Raw genomic sequence first — 15,402 nt, forward strand, 5'->3', positions numbered from 1 at the left:
AACTCCACAACTTAAAACTCCACAACTAGATACTCCACAACTGGAAACTTTACAACTAGATACTTCACAACTGGAAACTCCACAACTAGATACTCCACAACTGGAAACTCCACAACTAGAAACTCCACAACTAGAGACTCCACAGCTCGAATCTCCACAACTAGAAACTCCAGTGCTAGAAACTCCACAACCAGAGACTCCCCAACTCCACAACTAGAAACTTCAAAACATGAAACTCCAACTAGATACTCCACAACTAGAAACTCCACAAATAGAGACTCCACAACTGGAAACTCCACAACTAGAGACTCTGCAACTAGAAACTTCACAATTAGAGACTCCGCAACTCCACAACTAGAAACTCCACAACTGAAAAATCCACAACTAGATACTCAACAACTAGAAACTCCACAACTATAGACTCAACAACTATAGACTCAACAACTTGAAACTCCACAAGTTTAAACTCCACAACTTAAGACTCCACAACTAGAAACTCCACAACTGGAAACTCCACAACTAGAAACTCCGCAACTAGAAACTCCGCAACAGGAGACTCTACAACTAGAAACTCCACAACTAGAAACTCCAAAACTAGAAACTCCACAACTAGAAACTTCACAACTAGAAACTCCGCCACTAGAGACTCCACCACTAGAAACTCCACAACTAGAAACTCCACAACCAGAAACTCCACAACTAGAAACTCCACAACTAGAAACTCCGCAACTAGAGACTCACCAACTAGAAACTCCACAACTAGAAGCTCCACAACTACAAACTCCACAAATACAGACTCGGCAACTGGAAATTCCATATCTAGAAACTCCACAACTAAAACTGCAAAACTAGAGACTTCTCAACTAGAAACTCAACAACTAGAAACTCCACAACTAAAAACTCGACAACTGAAAACTCCACAACTTGAGACTCCGCAACTTGAAACTTCACAACTAGAAACTCCGCTATTAAAAACTCCGCAACTAGAAACTCCGCAACTAGAAACTCCACAACTTAAAACTCCACAACTAGATACTCCACAACTGGAAACTTTACAACTAGATACTTCACAACTGGAAACTCCACAACTAGATACTCCACAACTGGAAACTCCACAACTAGAAACTCCACAACTAAAAACTCCACAACTAGAGACTCCACAATTCGAATCTCCACAACTAGAAACTCCAGTACTAGAAACTCCACAACCAGAGACTCCCCAACTCCACAACTAGAAACTTCAAAACATGAAACTCCAACTAGATACTCCACAACTAGAAACTCCACAAATAGAGACTCCACAACTGGAAACTCCACAACTAGAGACTCTACAACTAGAAACTTCACAACTAGAGACTCCGCAACTCCACAACTAGAAACTCCACAACTGAAAAATCCACAACTAGATACTCCACAACTAGAAACTCCACAACTATAGACTCAACAACTTGAAACTCCACAAGTTTAAATTCCACAACTTAAGACTCCACAACTAGAAACTCCACAACTGGAAACTCCACAACCAGAAACTCCGCAACTAGAAACTCCTCAACAGGAGACTCTACAACTGGAAACTCCACAACTAGAAACTCCAAAACTAGAAACTCCACAACTAGAAACTCCGCAACTAGAAACTCCACCACTAGAGACTCCACCACTAGAAACTCCATAACTAGAAACTCCACAACCAGAAACTCCACAACTAGAAACTCCACAACAAAAACTCCGCAACTAGAGACTCACCAACTAGAAACTCCACAACTACAAACTCCACAACTACAAACTCCACAAATACAGACTCGGCAACTAGAAATTCCATATCTAGAAACTCCACAACTAAAACTGCAAAACTAGAGACTTTTCAACTAGAAACTCAACAACTAGAAACTCCACAACTAAAAACTCTACAACTGAAAACTCCACAACTTGAGACTCTGCAACTTGAAACTTCACAACTAGAAACTCCGCTATTAAAAACTCCGCAACTAGAAACTCCACAACTAGAAACTCCACAACTTAAAACTCCACAACTAGATACTCCACAACTGTAAACTCCACAACTTGAGACTCCACAACTAGAAACTCCACAACTAGAAACTCCACAACTAGAAACTCCACAACTACAAACTCCACAAATAGAGACTCGGCTACAAGAAATTTCATGTCTAGAAAGTCCACAACTAAAAACTTCACAACTGGAAACTCCAAAACTAGAAACTCCACAACTAGAGACTCCGCAACTAGACTCCACAACTTGAAGCTCCACAACTAGAGACTCCGCAAGTAGAAACTCCACAACTAGAAACTCCACAACTGGAAACTCCACAACTAGATACTCTGCAACTAGAAACTCCACAACTCGAATCTCCACAACTAGAATCTCCAGTACTAGAAACTCCACAACCAGAGACTCCACAACTAGAAACTCCACAACTAAAAACTCCACAACTGGAAACTCGACAATTAGAAACTCCACAACCAGAAACTCCACAACTAGAAACTCCACAACTAAAAACTCCCCAACTGGAAACTCCACAACTAGAAACTCCACAACTAGAAACTCCACAACTAGAGACTCCGCAACTAGAAACTCCACAACCAGAGACTCTGCAACTAGAAACTCCGCAACTAGAAACTCGGCAGCAAGAAACTACACAACTAGAGACTCCACAACTAGAAACTCCACAACTACAAACTCCAAAACTAGAAACTCCACAACTAAAAACTCCAGAACTGGAAACTCCACAACTAGACACTCCGCAACTAGAAACTCCGCAACTTGAGACGCCACAACTGCAAACTCAACAAATACAGACTCGGCAACTAGAAATTCCATATCTAGAAACTCCACAACTAAAAACTGCAAAACTAGAGACTTCTCAACTAGAAACTCAACAACTAGAAACTCCACAACTAAAAACTCCACAACTGAAAACTCCACAACTTGAGACTCCGCAACTTGAAACTTCACAACTAGAAACTCTGCTATTAAAAATCCGCAACTATAAACTCCACAACTTAAAACTCCACAACTAGATACTCCACAACTGGAAACTTTACAATTAGATACTTCACAACTAGAAACTCCACAACTAGATACTTCACAACTGGAAACTCCACAACTAGAAACTCCACAACTAGAGACTCCACAACTCGAATCTCAACAACTAGAAACTCCAATACTAGAAACTCCACAACCACAGACGCCCCAACTCCACAACTAGAAACTCCACAACATTAAACTCCAACAAGATAGTCCACAACTAGAAACTCCACAACTGGAGACTCCACAAGTGGAAACTCCACAACTAGAGACTCCACAACTAGAACCTCCACAACTAGAGATTCCGCAACTAGAGACTCCACCACTAGAAACTCCACAACTACGAATTCCACAACCAGAAACTCCACAACTAGAAACTCCGCAACTAGAAACTCCGCAACTAGAGACTCACCAACTAGAAACTCCACAACTAGAATCTCCACAACTACAAACTCCACAAATACAGACTCGGCAACTAGAAATTCCACATCTAGAAACTCCACAACTACAAACTCCACAAATACAGACTCGGCAACTAGAAATTCCATATCTAGAAACTCCACAACTAAAAACTGCAAAACTAGAGCCTTATCATTTAGAAACTCAACAACTAGAAACTCCACAACTAAAAACTCCACAACTGAAAACTCCACAACTTGAGACTCCGCAACTTGAAACTTCACAACTAGAAACTCTGCTATTAAAAACTCCGCAACTAGAAACTCCGCAACTAGAAACTCCACAACTAGATACTCCACAACTGGAAACTTTACAACTAGATACTTCACAACTGGAAACTCCACAACTAGATACTCCACAACTGGAAACTCCACAACTAGAAACTCCACAACTAGAGACTCCACAACTCAAATCTCCACAACTAGAAACTCCAGTACTAGAAACTCCACAACTAGAAACTCGGCAGCTAGAAACTACACAACTAGAGATTCCACAACTAGAAACTCCACAACTAGAAACTCCAAAACTAGAAACTCCACAACTGAAAACTCCACAACTAGAAACTCCACAACTGAAAACTCCACAACTGGAAACTCCACAACTAGAGACTCCGCAACTAGAAACTCCACAACCAGAAACTCCACAACTAGAGACTCCGTAACTAGAAACTCCACAACTAAAAACTCCAGAACTGGAAACTCCACAACTAGACACTCCGCAACTAGAAACTCCGCAACTTGAGACGCCACAACTACAAACTCAACAAATACAGACTCGGCAACTAGAAATTCCATATCTAGAAACTCCACAACTAAAAACTGCAAAACTAGAGACTTCTCAACTAGAAACTCAACAACTAGAAACTCCACAACTAAAAACTCCACAACTGAAAACTCCACAACTTGAGACTCCGCAACTTGAAACTTCACAACTAGAAACTCTGCTATTAAAAAATCCGCAACTAAAAACTCCGCAACTAGAAACTCCACAACTTAAAACTCCACAACTAGATACTCCACAACTGGAAACTTTACAATTAGATACTTCACAACTAGAAACTCCACAACTAGATACTTCACAACTGGAAACTCCACAACTAGAAACTCCACAACTAGAGACTCCACAACTCGAATCTCAACAACTAGAAACTCCAGTACTAGAAACTCCACAACCACAGACGCCCCAACTCCACAACTAAAAACTCCACAACATTAAACTCCAACAAGATAGTCCACAACTAGAAACTCCACAACTGGAGACTCCACAAGTGGAAACTCCACAACTAGAGACTCCACAACTAGAACCTCCACAACTAGAGATTCCGCAACTAGAGACTCCACCACTAGAAACTCCACAACTACAAATTCCACAACCAGAAACTCCACAACTAGAAACTCCGCAACTAGAAACTCCGCAACTAGAGACTCACCAACTAGAAACTCCACAACTAGAAACTCCACAACTACAAACTCCACAAATACAGACTCGGCAACTAGAAATTCCCTATCTAGAAACTCCACAACTAAAAACTGCAAAACTAGAGACTTATCATTTAGAAACTCAACAACTAGAAACTCCACAACTAAAAACTCCACAACTGAAAACTCCACAACTTGAGACTCCGCAACTTGAAACTTCACAACTAGAAACTCTGCTATTAAAAACTCCGCAACTAGAAACTCCGCAACTAGAAACTCCACAACTAGATACTCCACAACTGGAAACTTTACAACTAGATACTTCACAACTGGAAACTCCACAACTAGATACTCCACAACTGGAAACTCCACAACTAGAAACTCCACAACTAGAGACTCCACAACTCAAATCTCCACAACTAGAAACTCCAGTACTAGAAACTCCACAACTAGAAACTCGGCAGCTAGAAACTACACAACTAGAGACTCCACAACTAGAAACTCCACAACTAGAAACTCCAAAACTAGAAACTCCACAACTGAAAACTCCACAACTAGAAACTCCACAACTGGAAACTCCACAACTAGAGACTCCGCAACTAGAAACTCCACAACCAGAAACTCCACAACTAGAGACTCCGTAACTAGAAACTCCACAACTAGAAATTCCACAACTAGAAACTCCACAACTAGAAACTCTGCAACTAGAGACTCCACAACTAGAAACTCCACAACTACAAACTCCACAAATAGAGACTCGGCTACAAGAGATTTCATGTCTAGAAAGTCCACAACTAAAAACTTTGCAACTGGAAACTCCAAAACTAGAAACTCCACAACTAGAGTCTCCGCAACTAGACTCCACAACTTGAAGCTCCACAACTAGAGACTCCGCAAGTAGAAACTCCACAACTAGAAACTCCACAACTGGAAACTCCACAACTAGATACTCCGCAACTAGAAACTCCACAACTAGAGACTCCACAACTTGAAACTCCACAACTTTAAACTCCACAACTCAAAACTCCACAACTGGAAACTCCAAAACTAGAAACTCCACAACTAGAGTCTCCGCAACTAGACTCCACAACTTGAAGCTCCACAACTAGAGACTCCGCAAGTAGAAACTCCACAACTAGAAACTCCACAACTGGAAACTCCACAACTAGATACTCCGCAACTAGAAACTCCACAACTAGAGACTCCACAACTTGAAACTCCACAACTTTAAACTCCACAACTCAAAACTCCACAACTGGAAACTCCACAACTGGAAACTCCACAACTAGAAACTCCACAACTAGAAACTCCACAACTAGAGACTCACCAACTAGAAACTCCACAACTAGAAACTCCACAACTACAAGCTCCACAAATACAGACTCGGCAACCAGAAATTTCATATCTAGAAACTCCACAACTAAAACTGCAAAACTAGAGACTTCTCAACTAGAAACTCAACAACTAGAATCTCCACAGCTAAAAACTCGACAACTGAAAACTCCACAACTTGAGACTCCGCAACTTGAAACTTCACAACTAGAAACTCCGCTATTAAAAACTCCGCAACTAGAAACTCCACAACTAGAAACTCCACAAGTTAAAACTCCACAACTAGATACTCCACAACTTTAAACTCCACAACTTGAGACTCCACAACTAGAAACTCCACAACTAGAAACTCTGCAACTAGAGACTCCACAACTAGAAACTCCACAACTACAAACTCCACAAATAGAGACTCGGCTACAAGACATTTCACGTCTAGAAAGTCCACAACTAAAAACTTCACAACTGGAAACTCCAAAACTAGAAACTCCACAACTAGAGTCTCCGCAACTAGACTCCACAACTTGAAGCTCCACAACTAGAGACTCCGCAAGTAGAAACTCCACAACTAGAAACTCCACAACTGGAAACTCCACAACTAGAAACTCCACAACTAGAGACTCTGCAACTAGAAACTCCGCAACTAGAAACTCCGCAGCTAGAAACTACACAACTAGAGACTCCACAACTAGAAACTCCGCAACTAGAAACTCCACAACTAGAAACTCCACAACTCGAAACTCCACAACTGGAAACTCCACAACTAGACACTCCACAACTAGAGAATCTACAACTAGAGACTTCAAACTAAAACCTCAACAACTAGAAACTTCAAAATTCGAAACTCTACTAGAAACTACACAACTGGAAACTCCACAACTAGACACTCCACAACTAGAAACTCCACAACTAGAGACTCTGCAACTATGGAACTCCGCAACTAGAAGCTCCGCAACAAGAAATTCCAGAGCTAGAAACATCACAACTAGACACTCCGCTACTAGAAACTCCACAACTTGAGACGCCGCAACTAGAAACTCCACAACTTGAAACTCCACAACTAGAAACTCTACAACTAGAGACTCCTCAACTAGAGAATTCGCAACTAGAAACTCCAAAACTAGAGACTCTGCAACTAGAAACTCCGCAGCTAGAAACTCCACAACTAGAAACTCCACAACTAGAAACTCCACAACTAGAACCTCCACAACTAGAGACTCCACCACTAGAAACTCCACAACTAGAAATTCCACAACCAGAAACTCCACAACTAGAAACTCCGCAACTAGAAACTCCGCAACTAGAGACTCACCAACTAGAAACTCCACAACTAGAAACTCCACAACTACAAACTCCACAAATACAGACTCGGCAACTAGAAATTCCTTATCTAGAAACTCCACAACTAAAAACTGCAAAGCTAGAGACTTCTCAACTAGAAACTCAACAACTAGAAACTCCACAACTAAAAACTCCACAACTGAAAACTCCACAACTTGAGACTCCGCAACTTGAAACTTCACAACTAGAAACTCCGCTATTAAAAACTCCGCAACTAGAAACTCCGCAACTAGAAACTCCACAACTTAAAACTCCACAACTAGATACTCCACAACTGGAAACTTTACAACTAGATACTTCAGAACTGGAAACTCCACAACTAGATACTCCACAACTGGAAACTCCACAACTAGAAACTCCACAACTAGAGACTCCACAACTCGAATCTCCACAACTAGAAACTCTAGTGCTAGAAACTCCACAACCAGAGACTCCCCAACTCCACAACTAGAAACTTCAAAACATGAAACTCCAACTAGATACTCCACAACTAGAAACTCCACAAATAGAGACTCCACAACTGGAAACTCCACAACTAGAGACTCTGCAACTAGAAACTTCACAACTAGAGACTCCGCAACTCCACAACTAGAAACTCCACAACTGAAAAATCCACAACTAGATACTCCACAACTATAAAATCCACAACTAGAAACTCCACAACTATAGACTCAACAACTTGAAACTCCACAAGTTTAAACTCCACAACTTAAGACTCCACAACTAGAAACTCCACAACTGGAAACTCCACTACTAGAAACTCCGCAACTAGAAACTCCGCAACAGGAGACTCTACAACTAGAAACTCCACAACTAGAAACTCCAAAACTAGAAACTCCACAACTAGAAACTTCACAACTAGAAACTCCGCCACTAGAGACTCCACCACTAGAAACTCCACAACTAGAAACTCCACAACCAGAAACTCCACAACTAGAAACTCCACAACTAGAAACTCCGCAACTAGAGACTCACCAACTATAAACTCCACAACTAGAAACTCCACAACTACAAACTCCACAAATACAGACTCGGCAACTGGAAATTCCATATCTAGAAACTCCACAACTAAAACTGCAAAACTAGAGACTTCTCAACTAGAAACTCAACAACTAGAAACTCCACATCTAAAAACTCGACAACTGAAAACTCCACAACTTGAGACTCCGCAACTTGAAACTTCACAACTAGAAACTCCGCTATTAAAAACTCCGCAACTAGAAACTCCGCAACTAGAAACTCCACAACTTAAAACTCCACAACTAGATACTCCACAACTGGAAACTTTACAACTAGATACTTCACAACTGGAAACTCCACAACTAGATACTCCACAACTGGAAACTCCACAACTAGAAACTCCACAACTAGAAACTCCACAACTAGAGACTCCACAACTCGAATCTCCACAACTAGAAACTCCAGTACTAGAAACTCCACAACCAGAGACTCCCCAACTCCACAACTAGAAACTTCAAAACATGAAACTCCAACTAGATACTCCACAACTAGAAACTCCACAAATAGAGACTCCACAACTAGAAACTCCACAACTAGAGACTCTGCAACTAGAAACTTCACAACTAGAGACTCCGCAACTCCACAACTAGAAACTCCACAAATGAAAAATCCACAACAAGATACTCCACAACTAGAAACTTCACAACTATAGACTCAACAACTTGAAACTCCACAAGTTTAAATTCCACAACTTAAGACTCCACAACTAGAAACTCCACAACTGGAAACTCCACAACTAGAAACTCCGCAACTAGAAACTCCTCAACAGGAGACTCTACAACTAGAAACTCCACTACTAGAAACTCCAAAACTAGAAACTCCACAACTAGAAACTCTGCAACTAGAAACTCCACCACTAGAGTCTCCACCACTAGAAACTCCATAACTAGAAACTCCACAACCAGAAACTCCACAACTAGAAACTCCACAACTAGAAACTCCGCAACTGGAGACTCACCAACTAGAAACTCCACAACTAGAAACTCCACAACTACAAACTCCGCAAATACAGACTCGGCAACTAGAAATTCCATATCTAGAAACTCCACAACTAAAACTGCAAAACTAGAGACTTCTCAACTAGAAACTCAACAACTAGAAACTCCACAACTAAAAACTCTACAACTGAAAACTCCACAACTTGAGACTCTGCAACTTGAAACTTCACAACTAGAAACTCCGCTATTAAAAACTCCGCAACTAGAAACTCCACAACTAGAAACTCCACAACTTAAAACTCCACAACTAGATACTCCACAACTGTAAACTCCACAACTTGAGACTCCACAACTAGAAACTCCACAACTAGAAACTCTGCAACTAGAGACTCCACAACTAGAAACTCCACAACTAGAAACTCCACAACTACAAACTCCACAAATAGAGACTCGGCTACAAGAAATTTCATGTCTAGAAAGTCCACAACTAAAAACTTCACAACTGGAAACTCCAAAACTAGAAACTCCACAACTAGAGACTCCGCAACTAGACTCCACAACTTGAAGCTCCACAACTAGAGACTCCGCAAGTAGAAACTCCACAACTAGAAACTCCACAACTGGAAACTCCACAACTAGATACTCTGCAACTAGAAACTCCACAACTCGAATCTCCACAACTAGAAACTCCAGTACTAGAAACTCCACAACCAGAGACTCCACCACTAGAAACTCCACAACTAAAAACTCACAACTGGAAACTCGACAATTAGAAACTCCACAACCAGAAACTCCACAACTAGAAACTCCACAACTAAAAACTCCCCAACTGGAAACTCCACAACTAGAAACTCCACAACTAGAAACTCCACAACTAGAGACTCCGCAACTAGAAACTCCACAACCAGAGACTCTGCAACTAGAAACTCCGCAACTAGAAACTCGGCAGCTAGAAACTACACAACTAGAGACTCCACAACTAGAAACTCCACAACTAGAAACTCCACAACTAGAAACTCCACAACTAAAAACTCCACAACTGGAAACTCCACAACTAGACACTCCGCAACTATAATCTCCGCAACTTGAGACGCCACAACTACAAACTCAACAAATACAGACTCGGCAACTAGAAATTCCATATCTAGAAACTCCACAACTAAAAACTGCAAAACTAGAGAATTCTCAACTAGAAACTCAACAACTAGAAACTCCACAACTAAAAACTCCACAACTGAAAACTCCACAACTTGAGACTCCGCAACTTGAAACTTCACAACTAGAAACTCTGCTATTAAAATATCCGCAACTAGAAACTCCGCAACTAGAAACTCCACAACTTAAAACTCCACAACTAGATACTCCACAACTGGAAACTTTACAATTAGATACTTCACAACCAGAAACTCCACAACTAGATACTTCACAACTGGAAACTCCACAACTAGAAACTCCACAACTAGAGACTCCACAACTCGAATCTCAACAACTAGAAACTCCAGTACTAGAAACTCCACAACCACAGACGCCCCAACTCCACAACTAGAAACTCCACAACATTAAACTCCAACAAGATAGTCCACAACTAGAAACTCCACAACTGGAGACTCCACAAGTGGAAACTCCACAACTAGAGACTCCACAACTAGAACCTCCACAACTAGAGATTCCGCAACTAGAGACTCCACCACTAGAAACTCCACAACTACAAATTCCACAACCAGAAACTCCACAACTAGAAACTCCGCAACTAGAAACTCCGCAACTAGAGACTCACCAACTAGAAACTCCACAACTAGAATCTCCACAACTACAAACTCCACAAATACAGACTCGGCAACTAGAAATTCCACATCTAGAAACTCCACAACTACAAACTCCACAAATACAGACTCGGCAACTAGAAATTCCATATCTAGAAACTCCACAACTAAAAACTGCAAAACTAGAGCCTTATCATTTAGAAACTCAACAACTAGAAACTCCACAACTAAAAACTCCACAACTGAAAACTCCACAACTTGAGACTCCGCAACTTGAAACTTCACAACTAGAAACTCTGCTATTAAAAACTCCGCAACTAGAAACTCCGCAACTAGATACTCCACAACTGGAAACTTTACAACTAGATACTTCACAACTGGAAACTCCACAACTAGATACTCCACAACTGGAAACTCCACAACTAGAAACTCCACAACTAGAGACTCCACAACTCAAATCTCCACAACTAGAAACTCCAGTACTAGAAACTCCACAACTAGAAACTCGGCAGCTAGAAACTACACAACTAGAGACTCCACAACTAGAAACTCCACAACTAGAAACTCCAAAACTAGAAACTCCACAACTGAAAACTCCACAACTAGAAACTCCACAACTGAAAACTCCACAACTGGAAACTCCACAACTAGAGACTCCGCAACTAGAAACTCCACAACCAGAAACTCCACAACTAGAGACTCCGTAACTAGAAACTCCACAACTAAAAACTCCAGAACTGGAAACTCCACAACTAGACACTCCGCAACTAGAAACTCCGCAACTTGAGACGCCACAACTACAAACTCAACAAATACAGACTCGGCAACTAGAAATTCCATATCTAGAAACTCCACAACTAAAAACTGCAAAACTAGAGACTTCTCAACTAGAAACTCAACAACTAGAAACTCCACAACTAAAAACTCCACAACTGAAAACTCCACAACTTGAGACTCCGCAACTTGAAACTTCACAACTAGAAACTCTGCTATTAAAAAATCCGCAACTAGAAACTCCGCAACTAGAAACTCCACAACTTAAAACTCCACAACTAGATACTCCACAACTGGAAACTTTACAATTAGATACTTCACAACTAGAAACTCCACAACTAGATACTTCACAACTGGAAACTCCACAACTAGAAACTCCACAACTAGAGACTCCACAACTCGAATCTCAACAACTAGAAACTCCAGTACTAGAAACTCCACAACCACAGACGCCCCAACTCCACAACTAGAAACTCCACAACATTAAACTCCAACAAGATAGTCCACAACTAGAAACTCCACAACTGGAGACTCCACAAGTGGAAACTCCACAACTAGAGACTCCACAACTAGAACCTCCACAACTAGAGATTCCGCAACTAGAGACTCCACCACTAGAAACTCCACAACTACAAATTCCACAACCAGAAACTCCACAACTAGAAACTCCGCAACTAGAAACTCCGCAATTAGAGACTCACCAACTAGAAACTCCACAACTAGAAACTCCACAACTACAAACTCCACAAATACAGACTCGGCAACTAGAAATTCCATATCTAGAAACTCCACAACTAAAAACTGCAAAACTAGAGACTTATCATTTAGAAACTCAACAACTAGAAACTCCACAACTAAAAACTCCACAACTGAAAACTCCACAACTTGAGACTCCGCAACTTGAAACTTCACAACTAGAAACTCTGCTATTAAAAACTCCGCAACTAGAAACTCCGCAACTAGAAACTCCACAACTAGATACTCCACAACTGGAAACTTTACAACTAGATACTTCACAACTGGAAACTCCACAACTAGATACTCCACAACTGGAAACTCCACAACTAGAAACTCCACAACTAGAGACTCCACAACTCAAATCTCCACAACTAGAAACTCCAGTACTAGAAACTCCACAACTAGAAACTCGGCAGCTAGAAACTACACAACTAGAGACTCCACAACTAGAAACTCCACAACTAGAAACTCCAAAACTAGAAACTCCACAACTGAAAACTCCACAACTAGAAACTCCACAACTGAAAACTCCACAACTGGAAACTCCACAACTAGAGACTCCGCAACTAGAAACTCCACAACCAGAAACTCCACAACTAGAGACTCCGTAACTAGAAACTCCACAACTAGAAATTCCACAACTAGAAACTCCACAACTAGAAACTCTGCAACTAGAGACTCCACAACTAGAAACTCCACAACTACAAACTCCACAAATAGAGACTCGGCTACAAGACATTTCATGTCTAGAAAGTCCACAACTAAAAACTTCACAACTGGAAGCTCCAAAACTAGAAACTCCACAACTAGAGTCTCCGCAACTAGACTCCACAACTTGAAGCTCCACAACTAGAGACTCCGCAAGTAGAAACTCCACAACTAGAAACTCCACAACTGGAAACTCCACAACTAGATATTCCGCAACTAGAAACTCCACAACTAGAGACTCCACAACTTGAAACTCCACAACTTTAAACTCCACAACTCAAAACTCCACAACTGGAAACTCCAAAACTAGAAACTCCACAACTAGAGTCTCCGCAACTAGACTCCACAACTTGAAGCTCCACAACTAGAGACTCCGCAAGTAGAAACTCCACAACTAGAAACTCCACAACTGGAAACTCCACAACTAGATACTCCGCAACTAGAAACTCCACAACTAGAGACTCCACAACTTGAAACTCCACAACTTTAAACTCCACAACTCAAAACTCCACAACTGGAAACTCCACAACTGGAAACTCCACAACTAGAAACTCCACAACTAGAAACTCCACAACTAGAGACTCACCAACTAGAAACTCCACAACTAGAAACTCCACAACTACAAGCTCCACAAATACAGACTCGGCAACCAGAAATTTCATATCTAGAAACTCCACAACTAAAACTGCAAAACTAGAGACTTCTCAACTAGAAACTCAACAACTAGAATCTCCACAGCTAAAAACTCGACAACTGAAAACTCCACAACTTGAGACTCCGCACCTTGAAACTTCACAACTAGAAACTCCGCTATTAAAAACTCCGCAACTAGAAACTCCACAACTAGAAACTCCACAAGTTAAAACTCCACAACTAGATACTCCACAACTTTAAACTCCACAACTTGAGACTCCACAACTAGAAACTCCACAACTAGAAACTCTGCAACTAGAGACTCCACAACTAGAAACTCCACAACTACAAACTCCACAAATAGAGACTCGGCTACAAGACATTTCACGTCTAGAAAGTCCACAACTAAAAACTTCACAACTGGAAACTCCAAAACTAGAAACTCCACAACTAGAGTCTCCGCAACTAGACTCCACAACTTGAAGCTCCACAACTAGAGACTCCGCAAGTAGAAACTCCACAACTAGAAACTCCACAACTGGAAACTCCACAACTAGAAACTCCACAACTAGAGACTCTGCAACTAGAAACTCCGCAACTAGAAACTCCGCAGCTAGAAACTACACAACTAGAGACTCCACAACTAGAAACTCCGCAACTAGAAACTCCACAACTAGAAACTCCACAACTCGAAACTCCACAACTGGAAACTCCACAACTAGACACTCCACAACTAGAGAATCTACAACTAGAGACTTCAAACTAAAACCTCAACAACTAGAAACTTCAAAATTCGAAACTCTACTAGAAACTACACAACTGGAAACTCCACAACTAGACACTCCACAACTAGAAACTCCACAACTAGAGACTCTGCAACTATGGAACTCCGCAACTAGAAGCTCCGCAACAAGAAATTCCAGAGCTAGAAACATCACAACTAGACACTCCGCTACTAGAAACTCCACAACTTGAGACGCCGCAACTAGAAACTCCACAACTTGAAACTCCACAACTAGAAACTCTACAACTAGAGACTCCTCAACTAGAGAATTCGCAACTAGAAACTCCAAAACTAGAGACTCTGCAACTAGAAACTCCGCAGCTAGAAACTCCACAACTAGAAACTCCACAACTAGAACCTCCACAACTAGAGACTCCACCACTAGAAACTCCACAACTAGAAATTCCACAACCAGAAACTCCACAACTAGAAACTCCGCAACTAGAAACTCCGC

This window comes from Rhipicephalus microplus, unplaced genomic scaffold (assembly GCF_043290135.1).
Source record: "Rhipicephalus microplus isolate Deutch F79 unplaced genomic scaffold, USDA_Rmic scaffold_26, whole genome shotgun sequence".
NCBI lineage: Eukaryota > Metazoa > Arthropoda > Arachnida > Ixodida > Ixodidae > Rhipicephalus > Rhipicephalus microplus.